The 21,323-nt window shown below is 37.7% G+C and overlaps 1 protein-coding gene across 5 annotated transcripts in view; it reads left to right on the forward strand.

The window, feature by feature from the left end:
* The window catches only part of LOC101421259 (hyaluronidase-4-like), a 108,928-nt gene that overhangs the window by 3,281 nt on the left and 84,324 nt on the right, over positions 1-21,323 (forward strand). For 4 of the 5 annotated variants that reach the window (XR_009185875.2, XR_009185877.2, XR_011648844.1 and 1 more), the window contains exons 2-4: positions 3,999-4,273; positions 9,675-9,822; positions 10,869-11,302. The gene's annotated coding sequence lies outside the window, so the exon portion shown is untranslated. Of the gene's footprint in view, positions 1-3,998; positions 4,274-9,674; positions 9,823-10,868; positions 11,303-21,323 lie in introns of those variants that run through there. The other variant, XR_009185876.2, reaches the window with a different exon arrangement.

Genomic DNA, 21,323 nt, shown 5'->3' on the forward strand with positions numbered 1-21,323 from the left:
TGAGACCAAGGAGTACTGGCCGTATTTGTTTCAAAAGTTTTAACAAGTTCTTTCTTCCCCTTCATTCTTGATAGCATACCCTCTGTTTGGCAGAACACAAGACATCTTTCTCTCTGTTTTCTTTGGCAAGTTATTTTCTTATCTCAAATTCTTTTTACCCAGTTTGAAAGATTGGATTTGATCCAAGAAATAAGGATTCTATTTCCCTTTAACTGAATATCTTCAAGTTTATAAGCTAAGAAGACTGTAGGGATTTTCTCTTTTTATTCATATAAAATATATGTGCACTATTAAAATGTGAATGTAAGAATGAGGCAATTCTTACGTTTAATTTCTTCCATTTGATTTTCTTCGACTCAACTACAATCTGTTCTAGTACTTTTATTGCCTTCTTTCTCTCTTTGCTATGATCCTTGAAGATAAAGCCCTCATTTTAGCAGAAAACATTAGGGTAGCTTATTTTTTTAAAATGAGGGCAAAGTTTTAGATACATTCCCTACTACTATCATTCTTTGTAAATTTCTCTTTTCCTGGGCTGTTGTTATCCATTTCTCTTCTCCACAAATGTCATTGTTTATGTACTGTTACAAGTCCTCAGAAACACCCTGTTCCCCTTGGCTAATGATAATAATTTTAAATGTAGTGACAGTCTTCATTGTGGGGGAATGTAGAGGTAGCTGTACACAGGGATCTGTGGCATTCAGCAGCCATGTAGCCGTAATTGCTGGTACTGATGTGCTGCTTAGCTCTAGTTTATAGAGAGAAAAGAGCTGCAAACGTGGTTACTTCACGGTTGATGAATGTCACTTCTCCCATGTAACAGTCACGTGTTTTAGGTTTAAAATGCTAATATTGTAAAATATCTGCATATTGTTATGTAAATGTTGTATACAGCAGTGCTTAAGAGAATTTGTCCTAGTACATGTTCTTCCAAGTTAAATATTGAATATTTTTCTCAACTAAAATCTTGAAAAATAAGCAGGCAAACTATTATTTTCTTCCTTTCCTTTTTGAACTCATTTTGAGTACAAGCCTCTTTGGAGCTTACATTTTTAGGAATAGATATCTTTCAACCTATTCTGATGTCTTATTTGTGCTAGTGGAAAACTGAATTCTTATTCATGCTAGGGAATTACCAGTGATAGCTTCTATCAGCATATGACCTAGACTCCATATACCTATAGCATACCTTTATTGAAGAAATTATTTAAAGCTAAGTATGTTATAGTCCCCAGGATGTTGCTTGCTGGTATTCTGGCTTTGCTCTTTAACTTTAATGAGTATTCAATGACTCTTAGTTTGATTATTCCAGATGAGAGAAGAAAAACATTGGCTTCTTTATTATACTAAGTCAAGGTCAATCTACGTTATAGATGAGTAGGCAGCTTGTATGCTTGGGATAATTTAAAGATGCCACATGTCCCCATCACCTCAGTGAAAGTATTGCAGTAAATGGTAAGGCCTTCTTTACCAGATAAATTTTTTAAATCAATTTTCACTTTTTATAAAAGTGGTACCTATGCATAATTTAAAAAAATCACATAGTACTACAAAGCTTAAACAGCAACAACAAAAAACAGAAGCTCCAGGCTTGTTTCTTTTCTACTTTCATTTTGCTCTCCCCAGCGACATCTACTTTGAGCTCTTTGAACAAATATATTTCTAAATAATATGCTAAGCTGCCAACTATTGATTTATTCAGTTAAAAGCATTATCTATTAATTTTTTATTTTTAATGGTGAGGATTTGTCTCTCTTAAACTACCACTCCCCTATTTCTTTTTCACCAGTAGAGTTACAATACAATTTGTGTTTACATCATTATTACACAAAATACTGTGTATTATTCCCGAATTAAGTAATGTACAATGATTTTATTTGCATTCTTGTACCAGTTCATTTTTATACAGTATTTTTCCCCTCAATATTTTTCTCACTTTTTCTTTCCTTTATTTTTTTCTACTCATTCCTTATTTCTTTAATAGAAGTATAAAAACCTTCCTCATACTATTTTCCATATGTATTAAGAATCTATTAGATGCACTCACAGGGCCCTATGTGAGCATCCTATGTTAATTTGGACTGTTGCTCTTGGCTACATAGCTGTTGTCTAGAATTTTCTTTTGCTTCTATCCTGAGATTACTCTTCCTCACTTTTCTGTGTTGGATCCTCTGTTTCTTTAATCCTATATTATCTATTATGGTTTATTCCCTTGTTTCAGTGGTGTACCAGACACATCCATTAGTGGCTTCCTTAGAGAAAGTGCATAGAAAGTAGAATTTTTGAGCCCAATATATCTGATAATGTCTTATTCTATTCTTACTCTTAGTTAATAGTTTTATACAGTATAGAATTCCAGGTTGAAAAATTATTTTCTTTCAGAATTTTAAGGTATTATTCCACTGATATATGTGTTTTTTAAGGTACCAGAGGCCAGGGATTGAAACTGGGGCCTCATATATGGGAAGCCAGTGCTCAACCAATGAGCCACATTGGCTTCCATTAGTTGGTTTTATTGTTTGTTTTGCTTGTTGTTTACTTTTGTTTTTTCAGGAGGCACTGGGAACTGAGCCTGGGACCTCCCATGTGGGAAGCAGGCACTCAGCTGCTTGAGCCACATCCACTCCCTTCCATTGATTTTTAATTTCCAATATTTCTACTGAAATCTGATGGTATTCTGATCATCTGTGACTTTTTATTATCTCTCAAAGTTTTAAAATCCTCTTTTTGGTCCGGAATTTAGAGATTTGATGTTAATATACCTTTGTGGGATCTTTTTACAAGTACGTTAGGTAATCAGCAGGTCCTTTCTATCTGAAAATTCATGTCTTTCAGTACTAGAAATTTTTCTTATATTTTGTTATCATTTCTTTCTTTCTCTGGAAGCGTATTGGTCAAATATTAGACTTCCTGATTTATATTCTATAGAGGTAGAAGCCACCCAAGTTTTACTCTGGAACTCCTCCAGTAAACTCTCAACTGTTGTCAGCTCTGGGCACAAACACCATAAATCTATCACTAATGTTGATATCTGTAAACTAGAATCTCTCCTGCGCTTCTAAAAGCTCTGTGTTTCTACTGCTACCCTTGCCAGAATGGATTCCCTGTGCCACTGACTTCTTCACTTAATGTGCCCGCAAATCACAGTTGTCCATGGAATTGTCTAATTAAAGAAAAGTCTTATACCTGTGCCCTAGTTGCAAAAGAACTTGAGATTATGGGTTCAACTTTAGGAATTTGCAGGTTACAAAGATCAGAAATTCCCCAGACATTGGAAGGACATTCAAAAGTTGCCAGGCAACTAGTTAATTCAGCTGGGGAGAAGATGGCACTAGTCAGTCAGAACTTGGGGACATTGGATGACTGTGGATGGGGTCTTTTAAAATGTAGAATATTAAATTAGTAATACTTGCTTTCCAGTTTTATCATGATAGTAGCATTTTATATACTGTATTACATGCATATTAAATTCATGAAATAACTGTAAAACTGTATCTGTAAGAAATAAGTAGTCCCTTTTATTCTGTTTTTGTCCCCATACAGAGACTTTAATAAGAACTAGTAATGTTTTGTGTTTTGTTCTTTTTCTCACATTACCTAGGTTATCTGCCCTTGGAAAGTTAGTAATGGCAGAATGGATCTGCTCTATAAATTCATACATTTTGATATAATTTATTTACAAAGAGCTGTTGAGCTGAGCTTATAAATATTAAATGTATATAGTAGAATAAATGACCACCTCTGATTCAAAGAATACTATATGAACATTTTTCATCAGGTGCAAAGATAGTTAGAAATCCTTTTCTATAGACCTATAATCTTGTCTAAACTCTTCTTCTGCACAGCACTAGGCATGTTGTATTTTGAGATTACTTGAAGAGAAAAATGCAGTTCGTAGAAATCTGCATGCAACCTGTGACGGATTGAATTATATACAATAACAGAGATGTTCATAATCTTAATTCACTTTCTTGTGTGTATGAACCCATTGTAAACAGGACCTCAACTGAATGAGCATGGTTCTTAATCCATATTACTGGAGGCCTTATAAAGAGAAGAAACCGGAAGTCAGAAGTTGGAGAAGGCCACAGGGGGATGCCAGAAGTCAGTGGAAACTGGAAGAGCAGATGAAATGAATGCCATGTAATGGAGGAAGAGATACAAGCCAAGGAACCCCAAGAATTGCCCACAGCCAAACAAGAATATTACAGATGCTGGAGAAAGCAAACCATGCCGAAATCTTGATTTTGAACTTCTAGCCTCAAAACTGCAGGTCAGTATTTACTGTTTAAACTAACCCATTGTGTAGGCAAACTAAGACACAACCAAGTAGTAGTAAGGGAAGGAGTTGTGATTAACAGCAGTAGGAGGGAATGGCTTCAACCTGAGATGGCCCCGAAAACTGTTTCAGGTCCAGGGGATGAAATGTTTTTCTTTCCTGAGTAGGCTTAGGTATCCAGGGGACCAGTCTGAATGGAGAAATGTGGGTTATATTGTTAGGGATTTCTGGGGATAATAGTTTTAGCATGATGTATTGCCAGAACAATAAATCAAGGCTTGACTTAGGATGGGAAAACAACTCTGAAAGCAAGTATAGTCCCAGGAGTATTGGAAACTGGAGTGAAAACAAGAACCAAGGCAAAAAGTCAGTAGACTAGCCATCTCTAGGGACTAGAGGAGATAGACCAGTAGGTATCAAAGTATGGGCCCTCGACCGTCAGCATTAATATCACCTGGGGACTCGTTAGAAGGCAAATTCTCAGGCCCTACTGTAGACCAATTGAATTAGAAACTCTTAAGGGTAGGTCCCTTCAGTCTATGTTTTAGTAAGCCTTCTTGGTGATGCTGACTGACTAAACTTCTCTTAGTGTGCCGGGATTGCTAAGACAAATACCATAAAATGGGTTGGCTTAAACAGTGGGTATTAGACACAGTTTTAGAGGCTAGGTGTCTAAAATGAAGGCCTCAGAGCAAAGGCCTCAGCAGGCCATGCTTTCTTTTGGAGCTGTAATGTCTGGAGCTGACTTACCACAGTCCTTGGAGTTCCTTGGCTTGCATCTCTGTCTCCATCACATGGCAATCTGCTTAATTCTCTGGCTTCTTCTAACTTCTGGCTTCTATTAACTTCTGACTCTTACTGACTGCCTGTCAAATTTTCTTTGCTTATAAGGACTTCAGTCAAATGGATTAAGGCCCACCTTGATTCAGTTGGTGCACACATTAACTAATACTGTTTTCAAAGGTCCTGTTTACAGATGAGTTCACTCACATTGGACCAGGGGTTAGGATTTGACCGTATCTTTACGGGGGACATGATTTAATCCCAAGCAAACCTTCAAGGGGACATCCAGAAAATTAAATTTACCACTAGAAGCAACCTTCCTTCCCCCACCTCCAATATATGAAGCATATAGCATAAGAACAATGACTCTCATTCCTTTTTGGGGCGAGAACTCATAATAAACCACTGAGATCTACTGTTATCAGTTTAAGACCTAGATAGGGTTGAGGCTGCAGGTAGAATGTCTTCATTGTTCACATCTGCCAAAACAATTGCTGGGACAAGAAGGAACTGGCCATTCAAATTTGAGTTCTGATATTAATTCACCATATAATCTTAGTAAATTCACTCATCTTCTTATGCTTCCATTTACTCATTTGTGAAATGAGAAGAATGAATTAATAATTGCCAAAGTCCTTTTCAGCTCAATTATACAATCAATCCCATGTTTTTTGGATTTAAAAGACATCCAGCATTTTAAAAGTTAATGGTAGGGAAGTGGATTTGTCCCAATGGATAGGTCATCCGCCTACCACCTGGGAGGCCCAAGATTCAAACCCAGGGCTTCCTGACCCGTGTGATGAGCTGGCCCACACGCAGTGCTGATGCGCACAAGTAGTGCCCTGCCATGCAGGGGTGTCCCCCGCGTAGGGGAGCCCCATGTGCAAGGAGTGCACCCTGTAAGGAGAGCTGCTTTGTGTGAAAAAAGTGCAGCCTGCCCAGGAATGACGCCGCACACACAGAGAGCTGATGCAGCAAGATGACAACAAAAAGAGATACAGATTCTGTGGGTGCCGCTGACAAGAATACAAGCGGCAAGCAGGCACAGAAGAACATACAGAGAATGGATACAAAGAGCAGACAACTGGGGGGGGGGGAGGGGAGAAAAATAAATAAAAAATCTTAAAATGGTAAAAGGCAGTGCATATCAGATTATAATTTTTACTATAATACCTTTTGGGTTGTATGAAAATAAAAACATATAGAACATATAAATCTTTTAAGCCATACTCTATTGGAAGAGGGGTTGGTAAGAATTGCAGTCCCCTGAATATAAAAATCCTACTTTTAGTTACCTCAGAGCAGAAAGGAATGGGTAATTGGTGGCTGTGGTTTCATGTAATTATTGATCTAATGTTTATCACTTATATGCAAAACTAGATTGTAAATAACTGATAATTTTTAAATCAGCACGGCTCTCAATTCCCCATGGCAGGAAGTTAATATTAGCTTTCTTTTTTTTTGATGGATGAGGAAAAACTGAGTTAAATGAGTAAAATGATTTAGCCAGAGCCAGTGGTCATGTTAGAATATGTTCCTTATTCCTTGTTTGGGAGTCATTACTTAATTTAGAATCCAATAACTTAATTTAGAAATCAGTGCTTTAGTGCCAAAGGGACCCTTAGCAATTATGTACCTCATGTACCTATGCCTAAAAGTAGAAAACTTAAAAAGTTATAACAAAAGTTGAGGATATATATGGGTTTTTACATAATAACAGCTGTTGATTAATTATGTCTAAAAATTTCACTGAAAGACAGCATAATATAATGTAAAGAATGCAGACATAGGGGGGCAGACTTGGCCCAGTAGTTAGGGCATCCATCTACCACATGGGAGGTCCATGGTTCAAACCCATGTGCAGTGCTGATGTGCGCAAGGAGTGCCATGCCACACAGGAGTGTCCCCCACATAGGGGAGCCCCACGCATAAGGAGTGCACCCCATAAGGAGAGTCGTCCAGCACAAAGAAAGTGCATCCTGCTCAGGAATGGCGCCGCCCACATGGAGAGCTGACACAACAAGATGATGCAACAAAAAGACACAGAGTCCCATGTGGCTGACAACAACAGAAGCAGACAAAGAAGAACATGCAGCAAATCGACACAGAGAACAGACAACTGGGGGGGGGGGCTGCGGAGGGGAGAGAAAATAAATCTTTGGGAAAAAAACAAAAGAATGCAGACATTATACTCAGACAGACCTTGATTAAAGACCAGTTCTACAGTGGTCAAATTATTCAACTTCACTGAACCTCAAATTCTGTAAAATGGAGAAAATACCTATCTTGTGGGGTCATGTTGACAGTAAAATTAAAGTAACATATGTAACAGCACTGGCTACAAAGCCTGGCACTTAATAGTTGCTCAGTAAATGATAGCTATTATTATTAAATGGAACTACAGCTCATGTCTCCCACATAAAACATTTTCAAGAATACTGAATCAAATTACTTTATATGTACTTTATATATATGTACATGCATTTATTCAAAATCCTAGAGAGGGTAGAACACATTTTAAAATTTATTTCCCTGCTGTGTTTTTGCAGTTTCTGAATTTCCCATATCAAAAATGTATTTTGCCATTTCATCAATAATTGCAAATTTGCCTGTTCTTTGAAGATTGGATCCCTAAATCTTAATACTAAATTACTGAATAAAACTTATTTTTAATTTATTACTATATTTCTCTAGAATCTGTTTTCCTTCACAAGTGTTTTTAAAAAAATCATAATAGTGATTGTATTAGATCAGATTCCTTAAAAGCAAAGCCTGAGATAGGGATTCAGGTACACATGATTTGTTGAGGGACTATTCTTTAGAAAATACTTGGAAGGGAATGAAGGAATCTGGATCAGGAGAGGGAACTAGCTAAGAAAATTGCAGTCTCAGGTGAAGTCCAACCTTAGGTTGGTCCTCAGGGGATGAGGACTCTGGGGCATACATAAATCACTCCACATGTTGTCACCTTGCAGCCTTTTGTAGGTCACTGGTATTACACAGTCATTGATGGTGGGGAGAGGGACTGGGGCCAGGGTTAGGGTTCTGGAGTAGGCCAGGCAATGGATAAGTTAAAAAAAGTCATTTCCAGATGATTCTAATATGTAGCATGATAGAAGAACTAGATAGATTCTTATTGTCACTGTCAGTAGGAAGTATGGGGGAAATAATGTGTTACCTTTTGTTTTAGTTCCCTAGCTGCTGAAACAACATACAATAGGTTGACCTAACAACGACAATTTATTGGTTTATGATGTCAGAGGCTAGAAGGCTTGCTCTTTCTGGGTCACTATATTCTAGATGACTTGCAGTCTTTGGGGTCCCTTGGCTTTTCCATCACAAGGAAATTATATGATGGTATCTTCTCTCTCTACCAGGTTCCATTGACTTCTGGTTTTCGTCTGCTCCCTGTGGCTTTTATTTGTCTGTCTGTCTGAATTTCATTCTGTTTATAGAGGACTCCAGTAAACTGGATTAAGACCCAACCTAATTAAGTTAAGCCACAATTTAAGTAACATATTCCAGAAATCCTATTTACGATGGGTTCATACCCAAAGGAATAGATTAAGAATAAGGACTTGTTTTTCTGGGGTACAGAACTCCAAGGCACCAGAGGCTAATAGTGACTCCCATTAGCCAAAGGCAATGCCAAGTCTCTGGAGAAGGGAACAACTCTGAGTCATTAGCAACCAATGCTCCCAGCAGCTGGGAGTTCATAGACTGGTCAAAGGGATCTGGGAGGGACAGCAACAGAGTAATTTTTTTAATTGGAAGGGATCAAAATCCGTGATTTTTCTTTTGTAGTCACAGCATCCTGAATGATAATGTCTAGACTTGTATGAGCTGAAATCTAGTTCATGCTGTTAGCCAAGTTGGGTACCCTGGCACCTAGAGGGATATCTTTTGCTAATTCCTACAAAAGCTTTGAATAGTCTATTGATGTTTAGCACAGACTGCAAGTGAAGGATTTCAGCAACTGTTTAGCAAGGCAAGGAAGGCCATACCTGACAAATATGTGAGGAAAAATAATACTTGGATGCAAATTGTCCTTTCATCAAAGTTCAATACTTATTTTTCTCTGCTTGGTCATCAATCTTGATTTACTTGCTACTGGGGATAAGTGGAAAACATTTTATTCCAAATTATTTCTTAGTCCTTGGAGGATTTGGATGTTTATATTCACTTTAGGTTTAGATTCTTGCCATCAGCTTTAAATCTGTAGTAGTCTGAGACTTCAGAGAAACTTTGACATTAAAAACCCTCAAGGATATTTTACCATCAGGGTCCAATAAGGAAATCAAAAATTACTTTAAATATTTAAAAAATTTTAATCCAGAAAATTTTTTCCCCAGGCAATAGGAATGCTAAAAAACCAAATAGAGTATAATGAACAAACCCAGAAATTAACACCAGTAGAAAGTGACAACCACTTTGGGGCTGGATGGACAAAGAGAGAAGGTAGAAACAGTTATGTGGCAGAAGCTGCAGCCACAGGTGGCCTATTCAGTAGAAGCTGGGGCCATGGATTAGGAAATTAACTGCCAAAGAGCCCTCTTTAAGGCTAAGAGAAGGAGAGAAATTCCCGGTTGTCTCCCTTTCTCCATTCCTCCAGTGTCCTGCCAGTGCCCCTCATTGGTCCTGGAAGCCAGCTGACTTTGAAGCAGCAAATGTACCTTGTAGAGGTCAACCCACCCCTCCAACGCAAAACAGAGCAGAGAAGGGACGAGAAGAGGATCTGGTAGCAAAGAAGTCAAGGACAGGTATAATACTATTTGTTAAAATAGATTTATAAAGTTGTATTTGTCCTTCTAAGGTCCCAGTTCTTGTATCTCTTTCAGAAATATAAGATGCATCACATTTCCAAATTCATTTTTTCATGTCTCTACCTTTCCCTTCCAGAGTTTCTGCTCATTTTTAGCTTTCAAATAATTTACTGATAAAGAGATTCTACATATCATCTTTGCTCTTCTCTACTTTCCTGTAATAGATGCCTACTCTTTTGTAAAAGCTGATTCTATGCCCCAAAGCTATGATAGACGTGTTTATATTTTGTGGTCTTGCTGTTCAGGCCATTCCAGGTTGGACCAGAAATGAACACCTAATTGCAGCTGTACCAATTGGATTTGTCTCTTGAGATCTGGGAATCATATTAGTGTATGCAAATTTCTTGAACTAAGGGCATATAAACTCAGGGAATGTGGGATGACTCTTCTTTTGCTGTATGCATAGAAAGAAGAGAAAGCAATTTGCAGACAGAAAGCAGAATGAAGTATACTTACAGAAAAACAGAAATGAGAGATGATGTGACCCCCAGAGAGGGAGTTATATGAAGAACAGCCTAGATGTCTGCTGGCTTTCCAGTTCCTAGTTTTAGTTTCTCAGGAGACCCAGTTACTTCCTACTTTTGTATACTGAGAAATACTCTATCACCTTATATTACTTTCTTTTTTTGGCTTAAGATTGTTCCAGGGGTTTCTATTACCTGCAAGTGAAAGGTCCTTGACTAAGATAATATTCTAAGCTAAAAATTAAGTTACATTTTCTGTAACAAATGCACAATACTAATACATAGTGTTTATAATAGGTGGGTATGGAAAAATATGCTAAATGTGTACTAGCTATGGTTAGTGGCAATAGTCTGATGATGCTCTTTTTTTTTAACAAATTGTTTTCTTTATGGATTACCAATTTACTTTTTTTAAAAAAAGTTTTATTTATTTCTCTTCCCTTCCCCCTCCTCCCCATTGTCTGTTCTCTTGTGTCCATTTACTGTGTGTTCCTCTTTGTCTGCTTGCATTCTCTGCAGCACCAGGAACCTGTGTCTCCTTTTGTTGCGCCATCTTGCTGCGTCAGCTCTCTGTGTGTGTGGCGCCACTCCTGGGTGGGCTGTGCTTTTTTCTTGTGGGGCGGCTCTCTTGCATCGTGCACTCCTTGCTCATGGGGACACCACTGCATGGCATGGCACTCCTTGCGCACGGCAGCACTGTGCATGGGCCAGCTCACCACACAGGTCAGGAGGCCCTGGGTTTAAACCCTGGACCTCCTATATGACAAGTGGATGCTCTATCAGTTGAGCCACATCTGCTTCCCTGATGATATTCTTTCATAACCTGTAACAAATGTTCCACAACAATATAAGCTATTGGTGGAGGGATGATATATGGGAATTCTGCACTTTATGCATGATTGTTTTGTAAGCTCACAACTTCTCTAATAAAAATATATATTAAAAAAATTAAATTACATTTTGACACATTACTATCTCTATTTCTCCTCCTTTAAAATATGAAGATATATACAGTGGAATATTGGTACTTTTTTTCATCTTGATACTCTTCATACTGAAACTATTGTATGTTTATGATTTGTTCAGTTAGACTGGGATTTTGAATCAATGAACAAAACTCTAATAACCATCAAAAGATCTTGGCATATTGACTCAGTTCCTACATAATGATGGTATCTACCTGCTTGCACATTATAATGTTCAGATACACATAAGAAGAATTTGTCTCCCTGTCATAATTTCCTGTTTTAATGCAGGTCCGCTCAATATCCCAATCTTCCTTGGGCTCTCCAAGCACCATTAGATTTTGCCTTATCATAAAGGACAATGACTGGCCACTTCTACCTTAATCTGAGCTTTTCGGAGAACCTCTTTTGCTGTCAGATATACTCAAGATAGCAGTTTTGTGATCATTGGATAAATAGGTTGAAACAAGGGACTGTTATATATGCTACCATCCAAAGAGGCCCAACACACCTCATTCTTTTTTTTTTTAAAGATTCATTTCTTTATTTATTTCTCACCCCTTTCCCCCTTCCTCCCTCCCCCGTTGACTGTTCTCTGGTTCTATTTGTTGTGTCTTCGTCTTTTTCCGCTTCTGTTGTTGTCAGCCACACGGGAATCGGTGTTTCTTTTTGTTGTGTCATGTTGTGTCAGCATGCCGTGTGTGTGCGGCACCATTCCTGGGCAGGCTGTACTTTCTTTTGCGATGGGCGGCTCTCCTTACAGGGTGCACTCCTTATGCGTGGGGCTCCCCTATGCGGGGGACACCCCTGCGTGGAACAGCACTCCTTGCGCGCATCAGCACTGCGCATGGGCCAGCTCCACACAGGTCAATGAGGCCCGGGGTTTGAACTGTGGACCTCCCATGTGGTAGACGGATACCCTAATCACTGGGCCAATTCTGCTTCCCCACACCTCATCCTTACTGAAAAAGCGTGGAAGGACTAATTAAGTGCCATTCATCTTGAAGGTAAGTTTTTACCTGCCTCTAAACACTAGACCCCCTGAAACTTCTCTGAGGAATTTGGTGCTCTGTATCTCCCCTGGTCCTTTATTGATTTGACCAAAGCACTTAGGATATTTGTAACTATGCTTTTCAGGTCATTTCAGCATGATGTTATTTAATGCAGTGAACTAATGTGATATCAGGTAAAATGGGAAGATAGTCTAGGAGAGCTGACCTATCCTTGAGAAACGAACAGGCCTATAAGCTCCACAGTATGCTTCAATAAATTCCTCTTATTTAGTTAGCATGATTGGTTTCTGTTGTTTGCAGCTGGGAACCCTAGGTGATTCTAAAATTTGTTATCTTGAAGGTGGTCATAGGTAACAGATATTCAGAGAAGCTGAGTTATTTGAAATTGGTTATCTGGCACTGATGAGCCAAGAAGTAGTGAAAATCATTCATATTTCAAGATAGAAAACTAGCAAAGAAACAGAATTATATTATTCCCTCTGGTTATTAGGATCTAGTTCCTGCTGAGAACAAGATTTTAGGGCAGAGGTTGGCAAACTGCAGCCAGGCCTTAATCTAGTCTGTTGCCTGTTATTATGAACATAGTTTTATTGGACACAGTGATGCCCACTGCTTTATGTATTTTCTGTAACTCCTTCTGTGCCACAACAGAGGAGATGAGTAGTTATGACATAGACTGTATGACCTAATGCCTCAAATATTAACTCTGACTCTTTAGAGAAAAAGTTTACTGACCCTTGTTCTACGTAACAGCATAGATTTTTGCCATCAATGATAGAGATAGAAGGAATTCAATGACTTTGAGATGGCATTGAACAAATTAACCAGTAAGAATGAAAAACTCTAGTCTATAAATTCCTGCCTCAAAGTACAGCATGATACTTGGGAATATTCTGTGACCGTTCTGAAAGAATCTATCTTTGGTAATTGTAGGACTGAGATAGCCAGAAACCAAATTCTTAATTTGATCCTGGATTGCTAAACTAATGAATTATTGATTATAATATTTTATACACTTTTTAATGAGATGGAAATGATCATGAAGATCTTTTATTACAAGGAAATTCACTGGTTATCTCGTAAATTTTGAATCATATTCTTATAAAGTTAACTTGTAAGTTGAGTCATTGAACTTAAGGATGTTACACTTTTTTTTTTTTTTTTTAAATAAAAGCTATTCTGAGTGTGTTGATCTTTTCTGTGACAACAAATAGCTGTCAGGAGATATTTTGAAGACGGAATAAAAGAGGCATACATCTAACATGTCCCTTCAAGGTAAAGGTGATTTTTAACTAGGAGAAAGTTACTGCTTTTCAGAAAAACAAAAAACAAAACAACAACAAAAACTTATGTTATCCAAAGAATATTTTGAAGTGGTCATATGGAAATGAATCCATCAGTATGTGATTTTGAAGACCAAAATGATAAAATGTGTTTCCTATAAAAATTTGTATTTCTAAACTTAAGAACTTTGAAACCAAATCTTCTAACCTTTTAAAAGTTTTTCAAAATAAAAGGCTTTAAACTATACTGTACCCCTAAATTTTTTTAGATAATATTTATATAATCTAAAGTATTTTTTTTAAGTATTAAGAGAAAAGAAAATGAGAAAGAAAAAAGCTATAATGCAAAACAGTATTAAATCAAGTTTTAGAATTATGGAGTATATTCAACCATGTAGTGTACATTAAAAAGTGTTTTTTTAATAATTTAGGAATAACAAAATTTAAAAAAAAATTAAGGGCCATTAATTTATTTGTCCTTTTGGGGAGTGGGTGTAGCTCAGTGGTTGAGTACTCGCTTCCAATTTACGAGATCTTGGATTCGATCCCTGGTACATCTTAAAAAAAAAAAAGATTGGCCCCTTTGAAAAAGAAACCATCTAACAGCCAGCAAGATGGCAGCAGAGTCAGGAACTCCTAGAGCCACTTCATGCTACAGGGCAATTAGTTATCACCCAGAGCTACCTAAAACACCTGTTTGGGGGCTCCAGGAGACCAGAAGAGCATCCTACAGTATTCTTGAAAAGAATGGAAGGAGGAAGCAGCCCATTTGCAGAGAAGATTTGTAAGTAGAGCACTCCATACCTTGGAGGGCCAGTGTCCATCCTCCAGTGGTGGCACAAGCCATCTCTGGAGCTATTCTGTGGCTAGAATTGGAAGCACTGTATCCCAAAAATAGGGGAGGAAAAGACAGTTGGGCACCAACTTCAGCTAATGATTAGTAAACTCAGCTGGCTAAAGTGTAACTCTAAGAACAGCTAAAGTTTGAATCTGTCCAAGTCAGAAAGAGGCTGGTAGCAGCCATTTTAACTCCACCTCTGCATGAGGGGAAGTGGGACTGATTGAAAATCCATCCAGATCAGATTGCAGCTCTAGCCTAAGCTCCAGCCCCACCTCTGGCAGGGAAGAAGCTGTGGGTACCTGCCCCAGCCTCTCCTGAAAAATACAGGCCATGCCTGAGAGGCTGGTGATCACCCTACTCTGGCAGTACAAGCCGACTTGGGAGGTGTTCTGTGGCTGGAGTTGGAAGTTTCATTTCCCAAAAATGAGAGAGAGAATTGGTTGGCCACCAACTTTAGCTACTAATTAGTAAATTTGGCTGGCAGAAGTATAAACCTAAGAACAGCTAAAGTTTTAACCTGTCCAGGTCAGAAAGATGCTGGTAGCAGCCATTTTGATTCCATTCCAGGCATGAGGGGAAGGCCGGCTGATTGAAAATCACAGTGACAGCAGGGACCAGACGGTTTCATACAGATTGGCCTACAGCCTTAGCCTAGGCTTCAGCACAACCTCTAGCAGGGAAGAGATTGGCAGACCCTGCACCAGTCTCTTTCGGTAAATACAGGTACATTCAGTTGACACAGCCTGAGTAGCCAGAAGTCTACCAGGGTAACTGCAGTCTTTTTGAAACTCTATGGCATAGACTGCTGCCCACACCACCCCAGTCAGGGGAGGAGGGGACACGAAGCTTCATCAGTATCTCCAGGCAATTAGACTTTAGGCCTGCATGACTTGGATTATTACACATGGCTGTGGTTCTGTCTCTACCCCTGGCAAAGGAGAAAATTGGGGGGATGTTTCACCTGTCTCTTGGGTAATGTGGGCAGCTTAAGCCTCCACAGCTTACAGCACCAACTACATCCTTGATTCCTACTATACAACCAGCAAGGGTGAAAAGACAAAAAAGCCCTAAACTAAAGAGAGAAACTGCACCCAGAATAAATGCATCTAGTAAGCCAGATGCCAAGACACCAACAAAAATTATAATCCACACCAAGAAACAGGAAGCTGTGGCCCAGTTAAAGGAACCAGATAAAGCATCCAGATGACATAAAGGAGTTGAGACAAGTAATCAGAGATGTTCTAACAAATCTGCTTAATAAATTCAATGAGATGGCTAAAGAGATTAAGGATATTAAAAAGATATTGGATGAGCACGAAGAAGAATTTGAAAGCATACATAGAAAAATAGCAAATCTTATGAGAATGAAAGACACAATAAATGAAATTAAAAATACACTGGAGTCATATAATAGCAGATTTGAGGGGGCAGAAGAAAGGATTGGTAAGCTTGAAGAAATGGCCTCTGATAGAGAACATACAAAAAAACTGATGAAGGAAAGAATGGAAAGAATTGAACAAGTTCTCAGGGAACTGAAAGATAGCAAGAGACATGCAAACATATGTGTCATGGGTGTCCCAGAAAAAGAAGAGAAGGGAAAAAGGGCAGAAGGAATATCTGAAGAAATAATGGTAGAAAACTTCCCAGTCCTATTGAAGAATAGGGGTATCCATTTTCAAGAAGCACAACATACTCCCATCTGAATAAATCTGAACAGACCAACTCTGAGACATACTAATCAGAATGTCAGATGCCAAACACAAAGAGAATTCTGAAAGCAGCAAGAGAAAGACAATATAAGGGATACTCCATAAGAGTAAATGCCAATTTCTCATAAACCATGGAGGCAAGAGGACAGTGCTATGATATATTTAAGATACTGCAAGAGAAAAACTTCCAGCCAAGAATCTTATATCCAACAAGATTGTCTTTCAAAAATGAGAGTGCGTTTAGAATATTCATAGATAAACGGAAACTGAGGGAGTTTTTAACCAAGAGACTGACTTTGTAGGAAATGCAAAGGGTGTACTACATCTGAAAAGAAAACACAGAAGAGAGAGGCTTGGAAGACAGTCTAGAAATGACGATTGTACCAGTAAAAGTAACTGAAAATCTCAAAAGAGTGGTGAGAATAAAATATGACAGATAAAACCCAAAGGTCAAAATGTGTGAGATAAGAACTACCTCTATAGTAATAACATTGACTGTTAATGGATTAAACTCCCCAATCAAGAGATACAGACTGGCAGAATTGATAAGAAAGTATGAGCCATCTATATGCTGTCTGCAAGAGACTCACCTTAGACCCAAAGATTTCAGTAGATTGAAAATGAAAGGCTAGGAAAAGATATTCTATACATTAGTAACAAAAATCAAACAAACAGGCAAAAAGGCAGAGTACCTATACTTAGATGAAATAGACTTTAAAAGACACTGATAATATACCCTCTAAGGAGGAAGTCAGGAAAAAAAATTCCATTTACAGTAGCAACTAAAAGAATCAAATATTTGTGAATAAACTGAATCAATGATGTAAAGCACTTGTATTCCGAAAACTACAACTCATTGTTAAAAGAAATCAAAAAAGACTTAAATCACTGGAAGAAAATTCCATGCTCATGGATTGGAAGACTAAATCTCATTAAGATGTCAGTTCTGCCCAAATTGGTATACAGAGTCAATGTAAATCCAATAAAAATTCCACCACCATTTTTAAAATAAATGGCAAACATGATTATCAAATTTATTTGGAAGGGTAAGGAGTCCCAAATAGCCAGAAACATCTTAAGGAAAATTGAAGTTGGAGGACTCTCACTTCTGGACTTTAAGTCATATGACTGTGCTACAGTGGTTAATTCAGCATGGTACTGGCATAAAGACAGACACATAGACCAAGGGAACCAAACTGATGGTTAAGAAACAGACCTTCACATCTATGGTCAAGTGATATTTGACAAGCCTGTCAAACCCACCCAGCTTGGACAGAACAGTCCATTCAACAAATGATGCTGAGAGAACTTGATATCCATAGCCAAAAGAAGGAAAGAGGACCCCTGTCTCACACCTTATACAAAAATTAACTCAAAATGGATCAAAAACCTAAATATAAAAGCAAGAACCACAAAGCTTCTAGAAGAAAATGTAGGAAAATATCTTTAAGACCTGGTGGTAGGTGATGGATTCTTAAAAGAGATAAGAGGAGGACTGAGATGGACTACTAATGTTTAATGTATATAGAAGTTTTTTGTTTTTTTTAAGATTTTTATTTTTATTTATGTCTCTCTGCTTCCTCCCTGACCCCACCCTGTTGTCTGCTCTCTGTGTCCATTTGCTGTGTGTTCTTCTCTGTCCACTTGCATTCTCAGTGGTACTGGGAATCTGAGTCTCTTTTTGTTGCATCATCTTGCTGCATCAGCTCTCTGTGTGAGGGATGCCATTCCTGGATGGGCTGCCCTTTTTTCATGCAGACGACAGCTCAATGCTGGGCACACTCCTTGCACATGGGGCTCTCCTATGCGGGGGACACCCTTGCATGGCACGACACTCCTTGCATGCGGTAGTGCTGAGCGTGGGCCAGCTCACCACATGGGCCTGGAGGCCCTGGGTTTGAACCCTGGGTCCTCCATATGGTAGGTGGATGCTCTATCGTTTGAGCCACATCTGCTTCCCAATGTATGTAGAAGTTTTTATTAACTTTTTTGTAAACATGTGGAAATGTATAGTGTTGATGGCAACACATAGTGAGTGACAGCTGGTTTATAAATAGGAATGTATCTGAAAAGGGTAGTCTATAGATGTAAATGCCAATTGAAAGAAAGCTAAAGAATAATCTTGGGACTGAATAACATGGTATACCCAAAGTTGGATGAAAATTGTGGTTGATGGTACAGTTGCAAGACTGTCCTTTCTGAGATAGAGCAGATGTACCTCACTATTGCAGGGTGGTGTGAATGTGGGGAAGTATGGGAAAAATACAACTGAAGTGACCTATGGACTGTGGTTAACAGTGATAACATAATATTCATGCATCTAAGCTAAAGATGTACTGTGTTGATAATGGTGGAGTATGAAAAAAGTGCCAAATTTATGCTATGGAACTGGTAATAGTCTGATGATATTATCTCATAATCTGTAACAAATGTTTCACTATGGTGTAGTATGTTGACAGAGGGGTGTTGTATGGGAATCCTGCACATGTGCATGATCCTTTTGTAAGTTTAATAATTTCTGTCATAAAAATATATTTTAAAAATAATAATAGGGTGGGTTGGGGGAAAATACACCAAATGTAAGATCAGGACTATATTTAGTAGTAAGATTTTGGTGATGTTCTTTCATCATTTGTAACAAATGCCTCACAACACTGCAAGGTGTTAGAAGTGGGTTGATGTATGTGGCCCCTGTATGATGTTATGAATGTTTGCTTTGTAAGTTCACAACTTTTACTATACACTTATTATGAATGTTCATATATAAATGATATAAAATAATAATAATAATAATAGGATGGGTTGAAGGAAGAATACATCAAATGTAAGATACTTTGGTTGGTAGTAATATTTTGGTAGGTTGTTCTCTTTAATCATTTGTTAAAATGTTTCACAACAATGCAAGGTATTGTTGGTAGGATGATACAGGTCCCTGTATGATGTTATGTATGTTTGTTTTGTAAGTTCACCACTATTACACTTATTGTTTATGTATGTTTATGTATGTATGATATACTTTAATAAATTAAAAAAAAAAAGAAACCATCTTTGGATTCATTGATTTTCTCTCTATATTTTTGTTTTCTATTTCTTTGATTTTTGCCCATTAATTATGATGTAGATGCCCTTTTTCAGATTTGTCTCTTTTATCTGCTGTTTGCTGTGAGTTTTTTCTCATGAATGGAGGTTAAAATCTGTCAAATACACTCTTTTAATCTATTAAATATGATCATATGGTTTCTACTTTTTTGTCTGTTAATATGGTAAATTACATCAATTGATTTTTTAAATGTTGAAATAGCCTTGTATTCCTAAGATAAACCCCACTTGATCATGATTCACTAATCCTTCTTATATACTGCTGACTTTCATCTGCTAATATTTGTAAAGGATTTTGCATCTATGGAATATTGGTCTAAGAATAGATTTCTTCTATCAGACTTCTCTGGTGCTGATTTCCCAGATTTCCAAGGAATTCCAATTCCTCCATGCCTCACTCTAAACATCCTCTTATTTCCTGCTGAATTCTCTTATAATGACCACTTTTCTGGATCACTGTCTCCCCAAATACTAGTACCCACCTTCTGAACCAGAATTTTTCCGTAGTAAGTGAAGCTGCATATACCATTTCTTGTTCATTTCCAGTAGTGAATTAATTTCCAGATAGTTCCCAGAAACTCGCAGTCTTCTCTATCCTACCGTACTTAGCACTCTCTCAATATGGGATTCAGTAATCTTTTGACTGTCCTTGGAATTCTCCAAGTGACAATGAAGGTAACTCAAGTCCCCTTTATGTCTGACATCTCTATACTCTGCCCTTCCCAAAACGGTTCCTGCCTTGGTATATTCTATATTTCTCTTAAACTTGCTTCATCAATTATTCCCTTTCTTTCCCATATTTTTAATCTTTCCTTCTCTATTGGCTCTTTCTGATCAAAATATAAATATGCTCAAGTATCTCTGACTTGCCTGTTTAGGTGACTTTTTAGCTTGACACTTTAGGAACTAACCAGTATTTCTTCTCTTCACAACCAGGCTTCTAAAAAGGAATCTACACTCATTGTCTCTGTTTTTTCTTTTCTTTTTGACTCATCAAACAATGTAAGCTTGTTTCCACCCCCAACATTTCAGTGACAAAGCTCACCAATAACATATTAATTACTCTATCCCTGAAAACATTTTTAAACCTTAGGTAGAATTTTACATTTTTTTTCCTTTGCAAGCTCTCTACTATCAATCTATCAATATGTTGTTTTTCTCAGTGACCTATATGACCATTCACACAGTTTTCTTTATGGTCTCTGCATCAGAAACATATATTCCACCTGAGTTCTATCATTTTGCCTCTTTTATTTGGACTAATTATATTATTTTTCATCTCTTCTACCTATACCCTAAATCATGCCATCCTTGACCACCTTCATAGTTCCCCTGTTTTTGGTGTCACCGCCCCAATTCATTCTGAACATTTTTGGTAGCATGCAAATGAGAATCTGATCTTTTTATCCTCCCTATTAAAAAAAATTCTTCAGAGACTCCTCATTCCTTACAGAATAAGAATTAAACTCTAATTCTTTAAAGGTAAGGCTTTTCAAAATCTATCCTTTTTCATATTTTCAACCTTATTTTTTGGTAACTTCTCTCTTACTTCCTACCCCTAAGCCCACAAACTCTAGATTCCATCAGTACTTGTAGTTCCCTAATGTCGTTTCCTCACACCACATTCCCTTGGCTTGGAATGTCCTCTCTCCTGTCTCCTTAATTTTGTCTGTCTGGCAAGCTTTACCTTAAATAATCAGTTCAAGTTTTATTTCCCAGATGAGTTGCCTACAATGCAACCTGCATGTAATACCATTATGGCTTAATATTAATTAAACTTATTTGTACTTACTTGTTTCCTCCTTAGTTTCTAAGGGGATGTGTCTATATTTTTATATGTATATGTTTCCATATATGTGTATTTTTCTATGTATATTATCACCCACTGCCTAACACTTATTCTCAATAAATACTTGTTGGTTAACAATAGAAGAAGCTAAAAGAAAGAGAGTGATAGACAAAGGGAGGATTATTTAGAGATCTAGGAAACGACTCCAGATTCCTTATGGCTCTCTATCTCCTTTCCTGCTAAAAATTCTTATGTCTTTCAATGGTAAATCTTTG

This window comes from Dasypus novemcinctus, chromosome 5 (assembly GCF_030445035.2).
Source record: "Dasypus novemcinctus isolate mDasNov1 chromosome 5, mDasNov1.1.hap2, whole genome shotgun sequence".
NCBI classification, from domain to species: domain Eukaryota; kingdom Metazoa; phylum Chordata; class Mammalia; order Cingulata; family Dasypodidae; genus Dasypus; species Dasypus novemcinctus.